The 17,941-nt window shown below is 65.3% G+C and overlaps 1 protein-coding gene across 2 annotated transcripts in view; it reads right to left on the bottom strand.

The window, feature by feature from the left end:
* Positions 1–16,283, bottom strand: part of RARA (retinoic acid receptor alpha) — a 65,842-nt gene extending 49,559 nt beyond the window's left edge. The window contains exon 1 of one of the 2 annotated variants that reach the window (XM_037887078.2): positions 16,138–16,283. The gene's annotated coding sequence lies outside the window, so the exon portion shown is untranslated. Of the gene's footprint in view, positions 1–2,036; positions 2,128–16,137 lie in introns of those variants that run through there. The other variant, XM_037887077.2, reaches the window with a different exon arrangement.
* Between the last annotated feature and the right edge of the window lie 1,658 nt (positions 16,284–17,941).

The raw sequence follows: 17,941 nt of genomic DNA, 5'->3' as shown, positions 1-17,941 counted from the left end.
ACACACAAGGGCTGCCCCCAGCCCCAGGCCGGGCTCCCGGCTTCTGCCACACAGGAACGGACCTGCTGCAGCGGCCCATGAGTGACGCAAACACCACCCCCCCCGCCCCCCTGTGGGAGGGAACTAAGGGAGGGTGCCGGGTGCGAAGCTGTGCCAGCGGGTTGTCTGTCGGCAAAGAGAGGACTTCCTCCTTGGAGGATCACCTCCTCCACCCCGAGCCATGCCAGGAACCACCCCGGCTCCCCCCGACCGCAGCAGGACAACGAGAGCAGGCGCAGCGCAACCCCCCACCAGAGGGAAGGTGGCCACCATCAGCCCCCCTGTGCCACGCCGGAGAGCAGAGACACGGCAGGGAGCGCCCAGACCAGCCCATGCCACTGCCTGGGGCATTCGGACATCCCGCTCCTGGGGCAGGAACCGGCCTAACTGCGCAGCTCCGAGCGCATCGCCCGCGCCCGACACCGGGCTTATGGTAACGGCCAAGCCAAACGCGGGTCCCAGCAGGGAGCGCCCGACACCGGCCCCCCAGCCGAGACCTCCGCACGGCCCCAGGTCCTGCAGCTCCGAGGGCATTGTCCACACCGCAGAGCCGAACGACACATCCCAACAGTCTTGCTGTAACGGCCAAGCCAAATGCGGTGTCCCAGCAGGGAGCGCCCGACACCAGCCCCCCGGCCCCAGCCGAGCACCGCACACCGGTCCCCGCAACACACGCAGCTCCGAGTTTAGACCCGCACCACCAGATGCTGCAAAACCACAGCCTGGACAGATCCTCTTACCCTGACCCACGGGCTGGGTTCGCTGCCCCGGTTCTCTCACCCCCACCCACGGCTGTTCCCAAGTCCAGGCCCCAGGCCCGGCTGCAGGACACCAGTTGATGGATCGCAGCACACGGGGAAGGGAGCGGGCCGGGGCCCCATGCTCGTCACCACGCAGACGCCTTTCGGAAGCCGCGTCGAGCCCTTTAAAGATCGCGCCGGGCCGGGGAAAGTGACACACAAACGAAAGTGTCTTTTTGAAATCTTCCAAAGCAGGCGGCCCCCTGGCACGGCACCCGCACGGGCCCCTGGAAAGGCCAGAGCACAGGAACTACCCACCACTTCGCCTCAGATAACACCAGCTAAAGGGGAAGCAGCCCAGCGCTCTCCGGATGGGGCCTGGCAAACAAATCTGAAGGAGTGAAAAGCTGTGTGTGAAAGCGCTCAGTGCAGCAGGGCAAGCCAGCTGGCCAGGCCCACGCCCACCCGCTCACCCCGGCGCCCCTGGACCGTCTGGGAGCAACGGGGATTCCCCACAAAAGGCCCCGTTTCTCTCCCAAACGAGGACACAGCTCGAGCAAGGTGCAGGCGAGGAAGGAAGCCAGAGGCTACCAGTGGTCCCTGGGCAAAGGAGGCGCTCCCCAGCCTGGCCTGGAAGCTGCCCTGGGGCGGTTACCCCTTGGCAGGGACGGAGCTGGGGGCGGATCCGGTGACAGCTGGGAATGCTCCCAGCCTGGAGCAACTTCTGCAACAGTTGGGTTCAGACATTTCCAACTGGGGAGGGGAGACAAGAAAAGGATCTGCCCCCCCCCCCAGCTATTCTAGCTCAGAGGCATCAAAGTACCCCACAGCCCCCGGGGTATCGGGCACGGCGGGATCCCCGCCCCTTGACACAAGCTTACTAGGGGCCGGGGGGGAGATCAGCCAGAGACAGGGGCCTGCAACGGGCGCTGCCGTCGGGGGGGTGGAGGGGGGCGGAAGGAGACCCCCCAATCCCCCTTCTCTGCAAGTACACCTAGTACCCCCAGACTCCCCGTCCCCCCCAAACACACCCGCCCCGCAGCACCCCCGCCCCACAAACACACCGAGCACCCCCAGACTCCCCATCCCCCCCAAACACACCCGCCCCACAGCACCCCCTCCCCGAAAGCACCCCTAGCACCCCCAGAGCCCCCAAACACCCCCGCAGCACCCCGCACCCCCCGCCCCGCAGCACAAACACCCCCGCCCCGCAGCCCCCCCAGCGCATGCAGCCCCCCGCGCCGCTGCGGGCGGTACCTGGGCCGGGCGGTGGAACGTTGCGCGGGGCCAGGCGCGCGCTCAGCGCTCGGCGGCCATGGCCGGTCATGTGCTCGGGGAAACTTTACACGGGGCGGGGGGAGGGGAGCGGCCGGGCCACGCCCCCTGCGCCAGCCGGCCAATGGCGCGCGGGGGGCGGGGCGGCGGCTCCGGAGCAGCCCTTTGAAGCGCCCGGCGGGAGGGAGAGGGCTCTTAAAGGGACAGGGGCCCCGCCTTGGTGGGCGAGTGGGGCGGGGCCTGTAGGGGGCCGGGCAGGAAGCCAGGACTCCTGGGTTCTACCCACAGCTCCGCCCCTGACCGCCCTGCGTGCCCGTGGGCAAGTCCCTGCCCCTGCCTCAGTTTCCCCTCTCCAGCCATGCCAGGGGGTGGTGTGTGGGGAGAGGAGCTGGCGGGCGGGTAGCCAAGACGGCAGGAAATCCCAGTGAAAATCCCACCGCTGGATTCACAGAGAGAGCTGCAGTGTGCGGAGATGGACAGATAGACGGACAGATGGCTAGACAGACGGATAGACAGGCTGACAGGCAGAAAGATGGACGGACAGACAGATAGATGGACAGGCAGCCACTTCGCAGCATCCCGTGGCGCTGGGATTTTCCGAGCCGGGGCCCCGAACGGCCAGCGTCGAGCTACCGGAGGAGTCACGCGAGCGATCACGAAGCGCCGAGTCTTGTTACCGACCCTGGCCCCCATCGGCCTGAGGAAGTCGCTGGGCCCTGCTCAGGGCACGCAGCTGCCGAGCAAAGGCCCACAGCGAGCGCGGAGCCGAGCGAGACGCAAACCACAGAGCGGTCGCTCTCGGCTGCAGCACGCGCCTGCCGGCCGTCGGACCCTGCACAACTCCAGGCCTGGCCGGGGCTGAATTAATGACTTATGCCAGCGCCGGACAGCCTGGGAATTTGTCTCACTCAGAAAGGGGAAAGAAGAAAAGAATCCAATGGGTTCCCTCCCGCCAGGCCGGCCCCAGAGCCAGCCGCTCTGCCGGGGAGCCCCCCCACCCTGTCCCGTGGCTGCTGGGGCTGGCTGTGCCCCCCGGGGCGGAGTGCAAGATGCACTGTTCTCGGATATTAATGGCTGGCCAGGGATCGGAAACGCATCCGAGCAGGGGAGGGGGAGGGCTTTGAGGAGCAGGCCCTGATTTATGGGCTGCCTCTGCTGGGAGCTCCCCCCAAGGCAGGGGGGCTGGGTGAAGCTCACTTCCGGCTCATGGCTGCCCACCTCTAGCTCATCCCACATGGGGGGCAAAGGCCGAAGGACCCCCAGGCCTCAGCTTGGGCATCCCTGGGGTCTGCAGCCCCTGCAGCCCCTGGCTGGCTCCATGCTGGGGGAGGGGAATCAGGCTGCCCTGGCAGCACGTTGCAGGGGTCCCAGCCCCTGGAGCCCAAGACGTCAGACGAGAGCAAGGTGCCAGCCGTGTGACACGATGGCAGCTCCCCTGGCACGTTCGCACGAGTCAGGGCGTTGGCCCTGGTTCAGATCAGCCCTCTCCCTGAACTCCCCCAGCCGGTTCTGCTGCCTCCCACACTCGGCCCTAAGCCAGCACCGCGCGGCTGTTACACAGCAGCCACTTTCCACCCCAGAGCTGGCTGCATTTCACTGACTGGTGAGTGAACCCCCCCCGCACACACACACAGACAACATAAAAAGACCCTCGTTTGGGGTGCAGTCGGGCTCTCCACTGTCAGGACATGCCAGAATGCTGGCTGCCATGGTACGAGACGTGTGGGGCAACCTTCCTACCAGGCCCCCAGAGCCAGGGGAGGGCGGGACGTGGCAGTTCTGTGCATTATGGTGCCACCCGTGGGGCAGGGCAGATTCCAGCACTCTCACCAAGGCTGGGACCCAGCTGCCAGCACCAGCCTCCTTCCTGCTGCACCGGACCCGCCACCCCAGAGAGGCCGGGGGTGCTTGGAGTCACGACCCCAGGGCCTGAGCCCGCCGCCCTCACTCCCAGGGTGACAGATTGATCAGTTCCTACAAATGAAACCTCCTGGAGCCTTTTAACCTGCCCGGTGAGGAGCCCGGGCATCCAGCGGTCTGGAGTTGGGCCCCACACTCCAGCAATTCACCCAGACCCCCCAGGCTTCCTGCTCACATCTAAGTCACCCCCCCCCACCCCGGGATTCTTTGCAATCGGAACTCGAACCCGACCATTCTGTCATGAGACTGCTTCATTGCACACAACCAGCAACAGCCGCCAGCACTGCCCCCCAGGGACCCCCAAACCCCAGCGTGTGTCGGAGACACCAGCAACGCCCCTCGCCCCGCAGGCTGGGATCACAGGAGCCTTTCCCAGAGCGGGGAAACTGAGGCATGGAGCAGGGCAGTCACACGTCGAGTTGAGGACGGGGCTGGAACAGAACCCGGGGGCCTATCTAGCATCCCCCTGCTCTAACTGCTTGAGCCTGCACCCCTGCCGAGCACGGCCTGGGGCAGCAAGATTGGGGGGAGATGATTTAATTCAACTGAGATGAAAAAGGCACCAGCAGACCAAGTCACAAACCTGTGCGTGTGCACGTGTGTGCATGTTTGTGTGTGTATGTGTGCACATGCGTGCAAATGTGCGTGTTTGTGTGTGCATGTGTGTTTGTGCACGTGTGCGCATGAACCTGTTCACATATGTCTGCATGCAAACACATGCACGTTTGTGTATGCGCTCACACCTGTGCACATGCGTGTGCATTAGGACCCCTGCTGTGTCTTGCACTGCTCCTGTCGGGGGGGGGTCCATGGGGTGCAGTGCTGGGTAACACCCGGTGGGACGAGTTTGGGAGGCTCTGAGGAGAATGGCCCCAGCTGGGAGTCACCTGGACACAGGTCGTGGGGGGTAGAAGCGGGGGGAGCCAGGCACCCGGATGCCTGGGTTCATTCCTGACTCACTGCTTGACTTGGGGCACCTGGCTCTCCGTGCCTCAGTTTCCCCAGGGGGGAGGGCGATGGAGCCTGAGTCCGTTCAGGGCAGGGGAATTGTAGAGCGGCAGCGCAGCCCCCAGGAGCCAAGGCACAAGGTCCCATGGCCCCCCGACACAGTGAAGACCTGGAAGGCGCTGGCTCCATGTGGGGGGTGGGGAGACACGGCGGGGAGTCCCTATTGTCTAGGTGACCCCCCCGCACTGTGCTGGGAGCTGCCCGGGCGCTGCACCGCTGCATGCGCTCAGCCTGCAGGAATGTCCCAGATCACTCCCAGATGTGAGGCAGCCCCGGCAGCTCCCGCGCCAGCCGCCCCCGCCCCCCTCAGCAATCCCGGCCCACAGCCCCCCGTGGGAATCCAGGCCACGTGCCACACAGACCCCGGGCACGGCCGCGGGTCAGTTCCTGAACGAGTCCCTGGGCAAGCGCCCCCCACGGCCCCAGCAGCTCAGGCCCCAGGCATCTCTGGGTGGGCTCCAGCCGCTGGGCCTGGGGCGGGCACGGAGCCTGGCAGCGAGGCCAGCCAGCGCCAGCAGGGGGCAGAGGGACACACCTGGCCCCGGCCCAGCGAGTTTGGCCCGGAGTCCCCCACACCAGCTGGCAGGGATTGACAGCCAGCTGGAGCGGGACAAAGCACGAACACGCAGGCCAGGGAGCCGGCACAAGTGAGGCCTGGGCGCCCCGACTCCCTCCCGCTGCTGGGGGACACGCCCCAGGACCCCACGCACGCAGCCACCCCCGCCACCCCCACTGCACCACAAGCTCCCCCCAGCAGCCACAGGGGGCTGCGGGTTGGGAGTGAGGGGCACCGCCAGAGCTCGGGTGAGGGGAGGAACCCAGGGTTGTACCATGGCCCAGGTGCAGCCAGGTAGACGCCGTCAGATGCCAACAGTTACAGCTGGCGCAGGGCGCCACCCTTCCCCCACGCTGGTCTGGAGGAGGGGCACAGAGCTGGGGCCATGCCCAGCATGGATCCCACTAGCCCTGCACTTCCCACCTTCTGGGGCCCTGGGGCTCCTGGGGGAGGCAAGGGGGAGGGGGTTGGCAACTGGCATTTTTAGGGGGTAGAAAGGATCCCCACAAATCCAGCAGCCACCTGAGCGGCCACAGGCCATTCCCTGTCACCCCCCAAGTCCTGGCTCACCCCAACCTGGGGGGCACACATGGCATCCGCGCCTCACAACCGCCGGGGGCAGGAATGGAGCCAAAAGGGAAAACACAAAGAGAAGCAACTCCCCGCCCTCCCCCCCCCGCGCTATTAACACAGGTGATGGGGCAGGGGGGCGATTTCCCAGTGTCCTACCAGCTGCCCCATTAACCCCAGTGGTCCCCCCACCATCGTGCCGGGGGCTGCCCAGGCCCCGACCCGGATCCCCCATGGTGCCAGGCGCTGCACACACAGCAGGGGACAGGCCCTGCCCCGCGAAGCCATGGTCCTGAGGCCACCTGGAGCTTGGGGCGTCAGGCCAGGGGGCCAGGTGCCAGGCAGACGGGCCCGTTTCAGACACAGCTGGTGGGGCCCTGGGGCCACAGCTCGGGACAGGCCCAGCTCCCGTCCGGGCAGCAAGAGGCCGCAGCTGTTCCTGACACATCCCTTGAGATTGGCAGAGCAGGGCCCTCCCCCGTGCCCCTCACTCCCGACCTGCAGCCCCCCATGATCCCAACCCTGGGCTCCCTGCTCCAGCTCTGCTGGTGCCCCTCACTGCTCCATCCCATCCCTTCCTCCTCCCCCATTCCCCATGTCACCCCCCAGCTGGGCACTGCCATCTCACACACAGATCACACACGAAGCTCCCACCCTCACCCCATGGCTCCTTCTTGGCGCAGGACTGGCCAGGGCCACACTCAACAGGGTCATGCGGGGTCGTCGTCCCCCCCCCCCCCCCCGGCGCCCACAGCTCCGGTGCCCGGCAGAAGCCCAGCCGTGTGGAAAACGCTCCCTGTCAGATGGAATCTGGGTGCAGCCAGTGACGGCCACGTGTGGGCTTATGTAAGGAGAGTGCAAAGGAGGACAGGCCGTGCTGGGGTGGGGACGGAGCGCCGGAGCCCCCAGCACAGCCGCAGCCGGGGAAGGAGCTGTCGGAACCTGTGGGGAAGGGGGGTCCCTGGACTTTGCTCCCCGCGACCCAGGCAGCAGCCTGGAGAAACTCAGAAGGGAGGGAAGGTCCCGCGATGCCCAGCCACATGTGCGCACACGTGTGGAAGCGGTCTCAGGCATGTGCACACGCGTGTGGAAGAGGGCACGGGTGTGTGCGCATGGAGCCAGGCACGCCCCCCCATGCAGCAACATACACACTAGTGAACACACACCTGCCCCATCCATGCACACGTGTGTGCAGTCACACTAATACATATGTCCAGTCGCACACATGTCATGCTCAGTACCCCACATCCTGCCCAGACACGGCCTGTCCTGCCCCGAAGCCTCCCCGACTCCTGGCTGGGGCCAAGCTGCCACCATGTTCCCTTGGCAGCTCTGCCGGTGCCCCTCAATCCCAACCCGCAGCCCCCTGCTAGCCCAGCCCTGGGCTCTGTCTATTCTGACATGGCTGTGCTGGGATTCCTGGGGGGGCTGGGCTGGGGGTGTCCCTACAGCAGCCTGCCCCGGGGGCTGGGAGCCATCACCGAGGCTGGGGGTTCCCCTCTCCCCAGAGCTGGGGGCAGCCCCCTGGCAGCCAGGGGAATAAGGTATCCCGCTGTGTTCAGTCACCCCCCGCGGGATCCGTTAGCGCGGGCAGCCTGGCCCCCCCACGGCCGGTGATTAACGGCTCTGGCAGGAGGCTCCGGCGCCGCCAGGAGTGAATCAATTTGCGCCATCGATTTTTCATCCACTGCGGCAGAAAGTGGGATCTGAAGGGCCGTGGAGATGACAAATCCGCCTCCCATGGCCCAGCATGCACACCCCCCCACCCCGGTGCCCGCGTCCCCCTGGTGTCAGCCCCCCCGGTGCCTGCATCCCCATAGGCCAGCCTCCTCCCCCTGTGTGCCACCCCCTAGTGCCCAGCTCCCCCATGTGCCAGCATCCTTCCCCTATGTGCCACCCCGCATGTGCCTGGCTTCCCCCAGTGCCATCCCCCTGCCCTCCCCCGTACACCAGGCTCCCCCCACCCACATCTGGGACAAAGGCCCATGGGATCTGGAGAGTGAGGAATCGACCTGGGACCCTGACATGCTGCTCTGGGGGACCCCAGGGTGAGCCGCGGCCCCCCACCACACCCCACCCCAAGGAGTTCACAGGCTCCATTGGCCACACCCACGCCAGCCACACCCAGCCCTGATACGGGCAGCGGTGCCAACACCCTGCCTTGTCTATGCCATGGCAACACCATGCCTGCACCCGTCCATGCCAATGCCCGGACAATGCCATGCCCTGTGCCAGTCCATGCCACCCAAGGTCCCTTGCCCTGAGGGATTGGCCCCGGCCCTGCCAGTAGCAGGGGGTCCCTCACCAAGGTTCTGCGCCCCCCGTGCCCATGGCAGGGTCCCAGACTGCCAGCACCGCGCTCCCTGTGAGGCGTGATGGGGAAGGACACAGGGGGGCCTTTGTGCCGTGCAGGGGGGGAAGTCTCCCATTTCCAACCGCCCCTGATACCAGAGCTGGGCAAACATGGGCTCCGAGTGCCCCCTTCGGCAGGCAGACACTCCCTGAGCTGCCCGGTGGCCCAAAAGCAGGGAGCCCACAGCGCATGTTGGGCAGGGCGGCTCCTTCCCCTGCGCTGGCAGCCGCGGGTCAATGCTGGGCACAGGGACCCCTCAGGGCCAGCTGCTGGGCTCCCCCAGAGGTGGCTGCATGTCAGTGCTGGGACAGGCCAGCCCAACAGAGCCCCTCATTTGAGCTGGGCCTGGGGAGTGGATCAGGGCCCATCGTCCGCCAGGTAACAGTATAAGTCCCTGTAGCACAGACCCTGGGAGTCCGGGCTCCCAGCCTCCCTGCTCTAACCACTAGACCCCACTCCCCTCCCAGAGTCAGGGATAGAACCCAGGTGTCCTGGCTTCCCCCCCGACCAGTCCCTGGGCCCTGCTGTCTCTCTGTCCCCCCCACGTTCACATCCCCCTTCCTAGGCGGGCCCCAACAGCCTGTTTAACCCCTTAGTGGCTGGGAGGTGGGCACCACGGGGGGGCGGGGGGAGGCCTGGCTCATTCGAACACAGCAAAGAGCTCGTGTCCCCTGTCTCCCCCCCCAGTGACCTTTACCAGGCAGCCCCAGAGGGGCAGGCTGCAGGGAGCCCCCTGCCCATGTCAGTCCCAATCAGGCTCAGGCAAAGGGCTGGCAGCCCAGCAGGCACCTGGGAGCAGCTGGCTGGGGATGGGGGGAGGCTGCGTTGGGGAGGGGGGTGCTGCTGAGGCCCCCGACTGCCTCCCAGTGCCCATTCAGGGTGTTCTCCCAGGGGGTGGTGCTGCCCAGATGGCATCAGCACCTGAGCCAACCCCATTCCCCAAATTTGTTCCCCCGACACCCCATGGAGCCGGAGCAGCAGGACCCCACTCCCAGCCAGGCGTCAGGACGCCAGGGCAGAGCTGGGGGCTGGGGGCTTGTCCCAGCCCCCGCTCTGTCTGGAAATTAACCCGGGAGGAACGGGCATGACAGGTTTCCCTAGTCTATTTTTAGCACCGGCAGCCATTACCCACAACGCCTGGGGGGCTCCTGCTGGGCATGGCAGCACCATGGGGGGGGCAGCACCATGGGGGAGGGGGCAGGACAGTGCCAGGGCCTCCTCCAGATTGTGACGGGACCGGGGGGGCAGCCCCCCAAACACCTCCTGTAGCACCTGCCAGCGCAGCGTGAACCCAGGAGTCCGGGCAGCCAACAAGGCTGTTTCTCACTTCTGCTTGGCATCGCCCCCCTCCCCCCCACAATGACAGCAACCCTACAATCAACAAACCCTCCAGCCCGGGCAGGATACAGAGATTGGAGCCTGCGGGGCACATCCTGGTCACCCCTGCAAAGTGGGGGGGCGGGACTGGGGGGCCCTGTGCAGGCAGGGGGGATCCCCCAATCTGAACAGCTCCCCGATCTGTCTTGAAGGTTTCCCTTTCCTGGGAGCTGGCGGGGGCCAGGGCCCCGGCAGACTCCCCCTCCCCCGTCACACCGGCGTCACTGCGGTTGGCAGAAACCCCATGGCCTTTTCCTTCCTACTGGCGTCATGGGGCCCGCGTTTCGCACCAGAGCCAGGACGATGCTGGGGATGAGTCATGGCAGAGACTCGGGGCAGGGGCATCCCAGCTCCTGTCACCCTGGGGAGAGCTGAGCCCCGGCTCAGCCAGGGTGACACCAGCACGGCTGTGCACAGCACCTGGGTGTGCCGCGGTGCCAGGGGAGGAGCTCCCAGGGCTCCCCAAGGACGCCAGCAGCCCCGCGTGGGATGAGGCCGCCCCAGCTGCCCCGAAAGCTCCCCAGCCCCACCCCAGCCTCCAGGGGCAGGATCTGGGAGGGTGGAGCCCAGAGGGTCCCCTGGGTAGGGGAGGGGCAGAGCCTGGGGCCACCTGCTGCCTCTCCCGCTCCCCTCTCCATCAATGCTGTCCCGTCACCCCCCAGCTCAGCCCCTCGCTGCCTCAGACAGAGACCAGCAGCCTCAGCTGAACCCGCCCCAGAGCTCCCCCACGTCCCCCCCGCGCTCTGCACGTCCACACATGCCAGGGAATGCACAGCTATAAATAGCCCTGGCGCATTATCTGCTTAACTCCTGCTCCCAGGCAGCGCACGGGGGTGGGAGGCTTCCTGGTAAAGCAGGGATCATGGGCAGCAGGGACAGGAGAGACAAGGGGGGTGAGGGCCGGGGAGCCAGGACACCTGGGTTCCGTCTCCCCAGCTCTGCCACCAACTCGCCCTGTGACGTCAAGGCCTGACCTGCCCTCGCTGTGTGCCTCAGTTTCCCCCCACACCCAGTAAAATGGGGGTGATGAGAGCAGCCCAAATCCTTACTATATAAGAACAGTCAGACTGGGTCAGACCAAACGTCCATCCAGCCCAGTGTCCTGTCTGCCGAGCGCGGCCCGGGCCAGCTGCCCCAGAGGGAATGGACCGAACAGGGAATCATCCAGTGACCCATTCCCAGCCTCTGGCAACACTCCAGGACTGGGCAGCACTGGGAAAAGGGCAGGCACTTCCCTCCCGCCCAACCAGACCAGCTCTCCCCGTCCCCGCCCAACTGCTGGAGCATTTCCTAGCATGCGTGGGGAGCCCAGGGCTGGTACAGCAGGGGGCTGCGGGTCGGGAGCGAGGGGCACAAGCAGCTCAGCAGTTGGCCTGGCGGGTGATTCTGGGCAAGACTCTGCCCCACTTCCCACATGCGCCCTCCGCGCAGGGACCCACAAACACTGAACGATTCCTGTGGGTCAGGCATCAGCCCCAGGGGATGGAGGGAAACTGAGGCACGGCAGGGAGAGAAATGATCCACACCCCCTCCACAGCCAGAGAGTGTCAGAGCCAGGGCTGGAACCCAGGAGTCCTGGCTCCCAGCCCCCCTGCTCTGGCTCCTCTCACCCTCCCAGGGGACACTGGCTAGTTCACGCCAATGCTGGTAACAGGGAATCTCAGTGATGAGGGGGGCTGGGGAGGCCCCTCCCCTTTCCTGCCTGCCCCTCCCTCACCCGGGGGAGCTTCCCACCTTTGGGCCGGTGCCCAAGGCCCGGCCGGTCGCTGGCGAAGGCCCTGGCCGGGCGCCAGGCGCGGGAGGATGGAGCTGGGAGCAGGCGCCCGGAGGCCCCTCCGCCACCCACTCCCAGCCAACTTGGCGAAAGGTCAGGAGCTAAGGAGCCAGCCAAGAGCAGCCCCCCCCCCGCCCCCACCGGGCAGCGGGACCGGCCCTGGCTCCACCAGGCCTGTAGGGGGTGCCAGCGGGGGGGCAGCAGGCAGGGCCTGTCCCAGCTCACAGGGCTCCTGGCTGAAGGTGCCAGGGGTCCATGGGGGGTGAGGGGGGGCTGGCTCAGAGCCCTAGAGCCCCTCCCCAACATGGGGCCTCCCAGCACTGAGCAGCAGCGACACCTAGCGGCCAGTGGGATGAATGACAAGGTTATTCATCAACATGCCAGTGCCCCTCACTCCTGACCTGCAGCCCCGTTAGCCCCGTGCTGGGGTCCCTGCCCCCCACTCTGCTGGTGCCCCTCACTCCTGACCTGCAGCCCCTGACACCTGGGGGGCCGAGCAGGCAGGTGAAGCGCATGGAGAGACAGGGCCAGCTGGCACAGGGCTTGCTCCCGGGGCCCATTTGGGAAATGACTGGCCGGCTCGGGTCAGCAGTGACCCAGGGAGCTGAGCCATCCCCCACCGCTCCCCAGTTCCTCTGGATTGACCCCTCCCCACACAGGCCTGTCCTCCTGTTGGGCCATAGCGCGGCCAGCCAAGCGCAGGGCTCCTGCGGGGATGGGGCTGGCCGGAGCCTGCGGAACTACCTGCTGCTGGACAGCAGGAATGGCAGAGGCCTTGCTGTGCTCAGCTCCAAGTGCCCACCTGGCTCAGCACATCCCTTACGCAGGGGGTGGGTTTCACCACAGGCCCCATCCAGCCCCTGTAAGATCAGCTGGCACCCCCATCCCCCGCACCCCCCCCATCCCCGACTCTCGGCCTAAAAGCCAACGTGGTATTTCTCAGCTGTCAGATCCGATTAGCTCCCTCGGGCGCCCGATGGGCCGTGGAGCCATAGAGCAAGAAATGAGAATGGGGGGGGTGTGCTCAGGGGGGAGGGGGAGAGGGATGGAACCGGGAGACTCACTCTGGCATTGGGGAGCACGAGAAGGGAGACAGCACTGTAGGGGGAGAAGCTGGTCCCAGCTTCGGGAGGGGTGATAGTCAGGGGGGTAACCTCACCTGTCTGCACTGTGGGGACCTGGCCAGTGGGGGAAACCACAGCAAAGTCCCCCCGCCCCCCCCCAATGACAGCGGGGGAAAACTGAGGCACACAGAAGGGATTCACCCAGGGTCACACAGGGAGTCTGAAGCAGAGCTGGGAAAAGAACCCAGGAGTCCTGACTCCCAGCTCCCACCCCCACTCCGAAAAGCCCCACTCAGCCACACAAATCTAATCAAGTCCCCTTGACCCACCCTGATTTCAGTACTGGAGGCTGCTGGAGATCAGAGGGTGCGGGCATTACAGGGGGCTGGGAGGGGGAAGGAGAAGCAGGGACAGCATGGGGCTGAGGGGGCAGGACTGACAGGCACCGTGACCGGCTGAGCTGGGGGTGCATTTTCAGAAGGCCCCCTCCCAGGCTGCTGGAAGGTTTGCGCTTCCGAGGCCAGGCCGGGGGCAGCCCAGGCCCCCATCCTCTCCAATTTCCATCCCCCCATCTGCCCTGGGGAGGGTGGAGCCCATCCAGACCCCCTGCAGACAGGCCCCTTTCCCTGCCAGACACATGGAGCTTAGTCTAGTGCAATCTTGCCAAGGATCTCAAAGCCTCTCTCCTCCCAATTGTCATTATACATCTGGGAAACTGAGCCACAGAGAGCGAACCTCCAGCTCACACAGTGAGCCACTGGCAGAGTCAGGGATCAAACCCAGGAGTCCTGGCTTCCAGTCCCTCCCCAGTCTAGACCCTGCTGCCCCCCATCACCCCAAACTGGCAGGAGGTCTGATTTCAGGCTCCAGTCAAATGAACGCGACAGCAGAGGATGCTCCTCCGCCCACCCCCAAATCTGGTCAATACCTCCCCCCGGCCCGTTACTCAGCCAGGAGGGGGGGCTGTTGAGCTCTGGACACCACCCCGCTCCTATCACTCTGGACTGGGAGGTGAATCCACTTCTCCCACCAGCCCGCAGAGGGCATTAGCCCCCAGGATGGCTGGATGGGGCCCCCACGCTGAGTGCTAACCCCTAGGCCAGCCAGTCCTGCAGCAGGAGGGAGAGAGATGGACCAGGCGAGAAGGGCTGGCTGGTGCCATGGCACTGAACGAGCCGCCCTCCCCGTCCCCCTGCATGCTCTAATTGATGGAAATCCAGGACTCACCCATCTGCATGACCTACATTCACTCGGCAGCCAGCGGAGCCGTGAGATAATTACACGGGGCCGGGGAGAGAACCCGCAACGTACAGCCAGGGAGCTGGCAGGCCGCCTGTCAGGCAGAGCAACCCCCCTCTCCCCCCACCGTCAATAAATGGGGACACCCAGGTGCTCCCCAACAGCACGAAGTGCTGCACCCCTCCCGCAAGCCCGGGGACAGATGGGGATCACAGGGCAGAGACGGCAGCAGGGACCCAGTCCCCACCCCACCTCTGGGGGCAATGCACCCCCTGCCTCAGGCAGCTGCCCGGCCCAGCCCTGGCACCATGGCTGCTCTGAGATCCAACCCCTGGGCACGCACACAGCAGCTGGCAATGCCTGGCAGGGTGCCCACACACAGACCCACTCAGAGCAGGTCCTGGCAGATCTCCAGTGCTGTCGGCGGGGGCGGGCGGGGAGGAGGCAAACATTGGTCAGGGCAAGACAATGGCGACTCGTTTACAGGACACAACTGGAGTCAGGACTCCTGGGTTCTGTTCCCAGCCCAGCCACCGACTGGCTGTGCAACCTGAGGCAAGTCCATGCCACTTTGTGCTTCGGTTTCCCCATCCACAGCACAGAGACAATGCCCCCCCTTTGCAAAGCCCAGGTTTGGGACACATGCACAATGGCAGAGGGCTCCCTGGCCCGGCACCCGCAGCACACTGGGGCCCTGGCGGGGGAGAGTCCTGGAACCTGGGGGGCACTGCCTGGCGCGGGTCTGGCCTTGCAGCTGGTTGTGCTATCAGGCCCAGTTCCTCCCCCTCGTCAGGCCCACAGGAAGGCTGGGCTGTAGCGAGGATGCCTGCCCCATTTCCCTTTCCCCAGCCCTGGGTACAACAGCCGCGCAACCAGAAAACAGCCAGTTAGCCGCCGTTCACTGGCCAGATATCTGGCTGCTCTAACCACCGGCCAGAGCCCCGGGGCCTGACTCCCAGCCACTGGGAACCCAAGAGTCTGTGCCGGGGACCCCAAAAACCAGCCTAGTCCGTGTCTAACCAGAACCCTTCAACTTGTCCCATCGTCAGGCCTGCGCGTGCGTCGCCATAGGCAGGATCGGGGCCATCTTGGCTTTCGGTCCGAGAGCAGCAAACACAGCCCTTGGCACACAGATATTCGTAGTTTTGTTCCAGGCTTTAATCTCTTCTGTTGCTCAAAAAAACCCCCAACATCCTGCTTTGGCTTTTGGAATGAATCGGAAAAAGTGGAGTTTTTGCCCCTGCCCCTAATTCAGAATTACCCAGCTCCCATTTCAAGCCTTCCAGGTTCTGCTGGAAATCTCTCTCTCAGCCAACCCTGAAATGCAGCCACCTCTGGGGTGGAGCTGGCAGGAGGCTTTTTTTAGCAACCGCACAACAGGGAAGCCGGAGCCGAAGCCCTGCACCGGCGAAACTTTGATCCAAGTCTCCCAGGCGCTCGGCTCAGCCCAGAGCAGAAAGCGGAGCTGTACAGACAGGGCCATTTATGTTGCATTGGGGGGTGGGGGGGACACACACAGATCCAGCTGTCAGACAACAGCTGTAACGAACATCACATGGCTTCAGGGCTCTGCCCCTGCCTTTCATGTCTCGTTTCCACCTCGCCCCCCCGGGCCCTGCAGCCCCCGTGCCCCGCTGGCAGCCGGCAAACAGAGCCCTGGCCCCGGGACTCTGGAGAGCAAGACAGGGCTGGAGACGGGACTGCCTAGCCCCAGCCCTGGACGTGGGGAAAGTTCACATCAGCTCCTCCTCCGGCTTGGCACCGAGAGCCCAGCCCTGCCCGTGCAGACGGCGGGTCCAGCCCCCCCCGCCCCAGGGCCCTGCCCCTGTGGGAGCCAGCCCAGGCTCCGAGCTGGATTTCCTGCCAGCCCAGGCCGGCGGCTAGCCCCAGCCTCTCCCACTTCTCCTTCCCCGCCGCAGCAGTTTGCATCTCCCTGCGCTCGTGGGCTGCCGGAGAGTTTGCAAAGCTCGGGGGTGCGGGGGGTGGCCGTTTGCAGAGACAAGCTCTCCCCGCCCACCCCCACCCGGGACAAAGTGCAGCCTCCGGGGTGGGGCGGACACGAGCAAAGGCAGGAAAGGGAACGAGCCCCCCACCCCGGACACAACTTTCTGGGGCTCAGGGGCCCTGCAGCAGCTGCCCCGCGGCCGGGCTGGGGGCGCCCCGGGGCAGAAGCGCTACAAAGCGGGAAGCTCGCCTTTGAGGGGGCGGCGGGGCTCGCTTACCTGGCGGGGGTCAGGGGGCCGCTCGGGGGAAGCCCTCCTGGAAGCCAGCAGCCAGGATTCCCCTGCTTCTGGGGGAGTGAGTGTTTGCACCGTCTGCGGCTGCAACAGGAACTCGGCTGCCCCGGGTCCTAGCGCCCGCCCGGCTCCGCGCCGGGGTGCCCCATCTGGGGCCTTGGCGGCTCATTGCCAGGCGGGCTCGGGGGCATACGGACTTCAGGGAGCAGTCTAAGGGCCCCCCAAATCCCCAGCAATAAGGGGGCTAATCTCAACCCGGGGGGGGGGCCTCAGATGTGATGCTACCCCCCCCCCCCCATAGACCGGAGGAAGGAGGCCGAGGAGATAATCAGAGGGGAGACACGCACAGGCCCACGTAGACAGGGGGAGACGGAGGCCTTCAGGCTCAGGATAGTGTTAAAAAGCCAACCCAACCCCCTTCCTTCCCCTCCTGTTTCCATCCCATTCCTGCCTCTTCTCTACCCTCCCAGCCCCCAGGGAACTGGGCCGTCTCCCCAGGGTCCAGGCAGCTTCCCACGCTGGCAGCAAGGATGTTTTTATTGGCTTCCAGCAGATTAAATAAATATGTGAAAGGAAACAATCTGCAGGGAGTTTCCCTACACTTCTGCTCGGAGCCATCACCTGGCCACCCCATGCGGGACTCTCTGCTGCAAGGCGCTGGGGTGGAAGTGGTGGGGTTTTGAGGGAGGGGCTTCCCCGAGCCTGTCACGGAGTCCCCGGGCGATGCTCTGGAACTGCTCCCCATGAAGCCAGGCAGGACTCTGGGGAAGTCTCCTCTCTGGGAGCAGCCTGTCTGCAGGACACGCAGCTCACCCGGCTTCCACCTTCCTGGGTCTGACCTCGGAGCATTCAGCCTCCTCTGCCCCTCCGTGCGCTTCCCCCAGCGAGTCTGCCCAGGCGGGGTCCTGGGGAAGCCAGAGGGTCCTGCCCCCCAACTCCATAGTCAGACGTGACTCTCAGCCAGCCAGTAAAACAGAGGTTTATTAGACGACAGGAACATGGTCTAACCCAGAGTTTGTCGGTGCAGAGAACAGGACCCCTCAGCTGGGTCCATTCTGGGGGGCAGTGAGCCAGACAACCATGTCTGCACTTCACTCCAGGTCCCCAGCCAGCCCCAAATTGCCTCCCCCTCCAGCCCCTCCTCCTCCGGGCTTTGTCCCTTTCCAGGCCAGGAGGTCACCTGGTTCCTTTGTTCTCCAACCCTTTAGCTCTCACCTTGCAGGGGGGAAGGGCTCAGGCCATCAGTTCCCAGGAAACAGGGTGTTGGCCATTCTCTGTGTCCAGACCCCTGCACACACCTGCCCTCTAGGGCTCTGCAACGATCATACACCCTTATCCCCCCACCTAGATACTTAAGAACTGTATAGGGGAAACTGAGGCACCCCCAGAATATTCAGAGGAAACATTAAGAACAGTCCCGCTTCATCACACAGCCCCACAGCTTGCCCATCACCTGCCCTGCCCTTGACCTCACCCGCACCGCATGTCACCACCGCTGTCATCCTCAAGCACCCAGGCTGCTGCCAGGAGTCAAACGCACCTGCTCCGTTCCTGAAGTGACTGTAAAACCAAAAGGTTCATAAGGATCCCCTTGTAACGGCAGGGCTCCCTCTGGGGCACCCATCCCAGGCTGGGGGCGCAGCTCTGCTGTAAACAAAGGCATCTTTGGGGGACCAGGGAGCTAGGGGGTGCGGAGGGATAAGAGCAGAGATGAGAACAATCCACACTCTCTCGCTCCTTTCTTTGCCCAAAGTGCTCTGCAGATCCTGTAAACTGCTCCAGGAGGCTG

Source organism: Chelonia mydas, chromosome 27 (assembly GCF_015237465.2).
Source record: "Chelonia mydas isolate rCheMyd1 chromosome 27, rCheMyd1.pri.v2, whole genome shotgun sequence".
NCBI lineage: Eukaryota > Metazoa > Chordata > Testudines > Cheloniidae > Chelonia > Chelonia mydas.
This window is presented reverse-complemented; position numbering and strand designations above follow the sequence as displayed.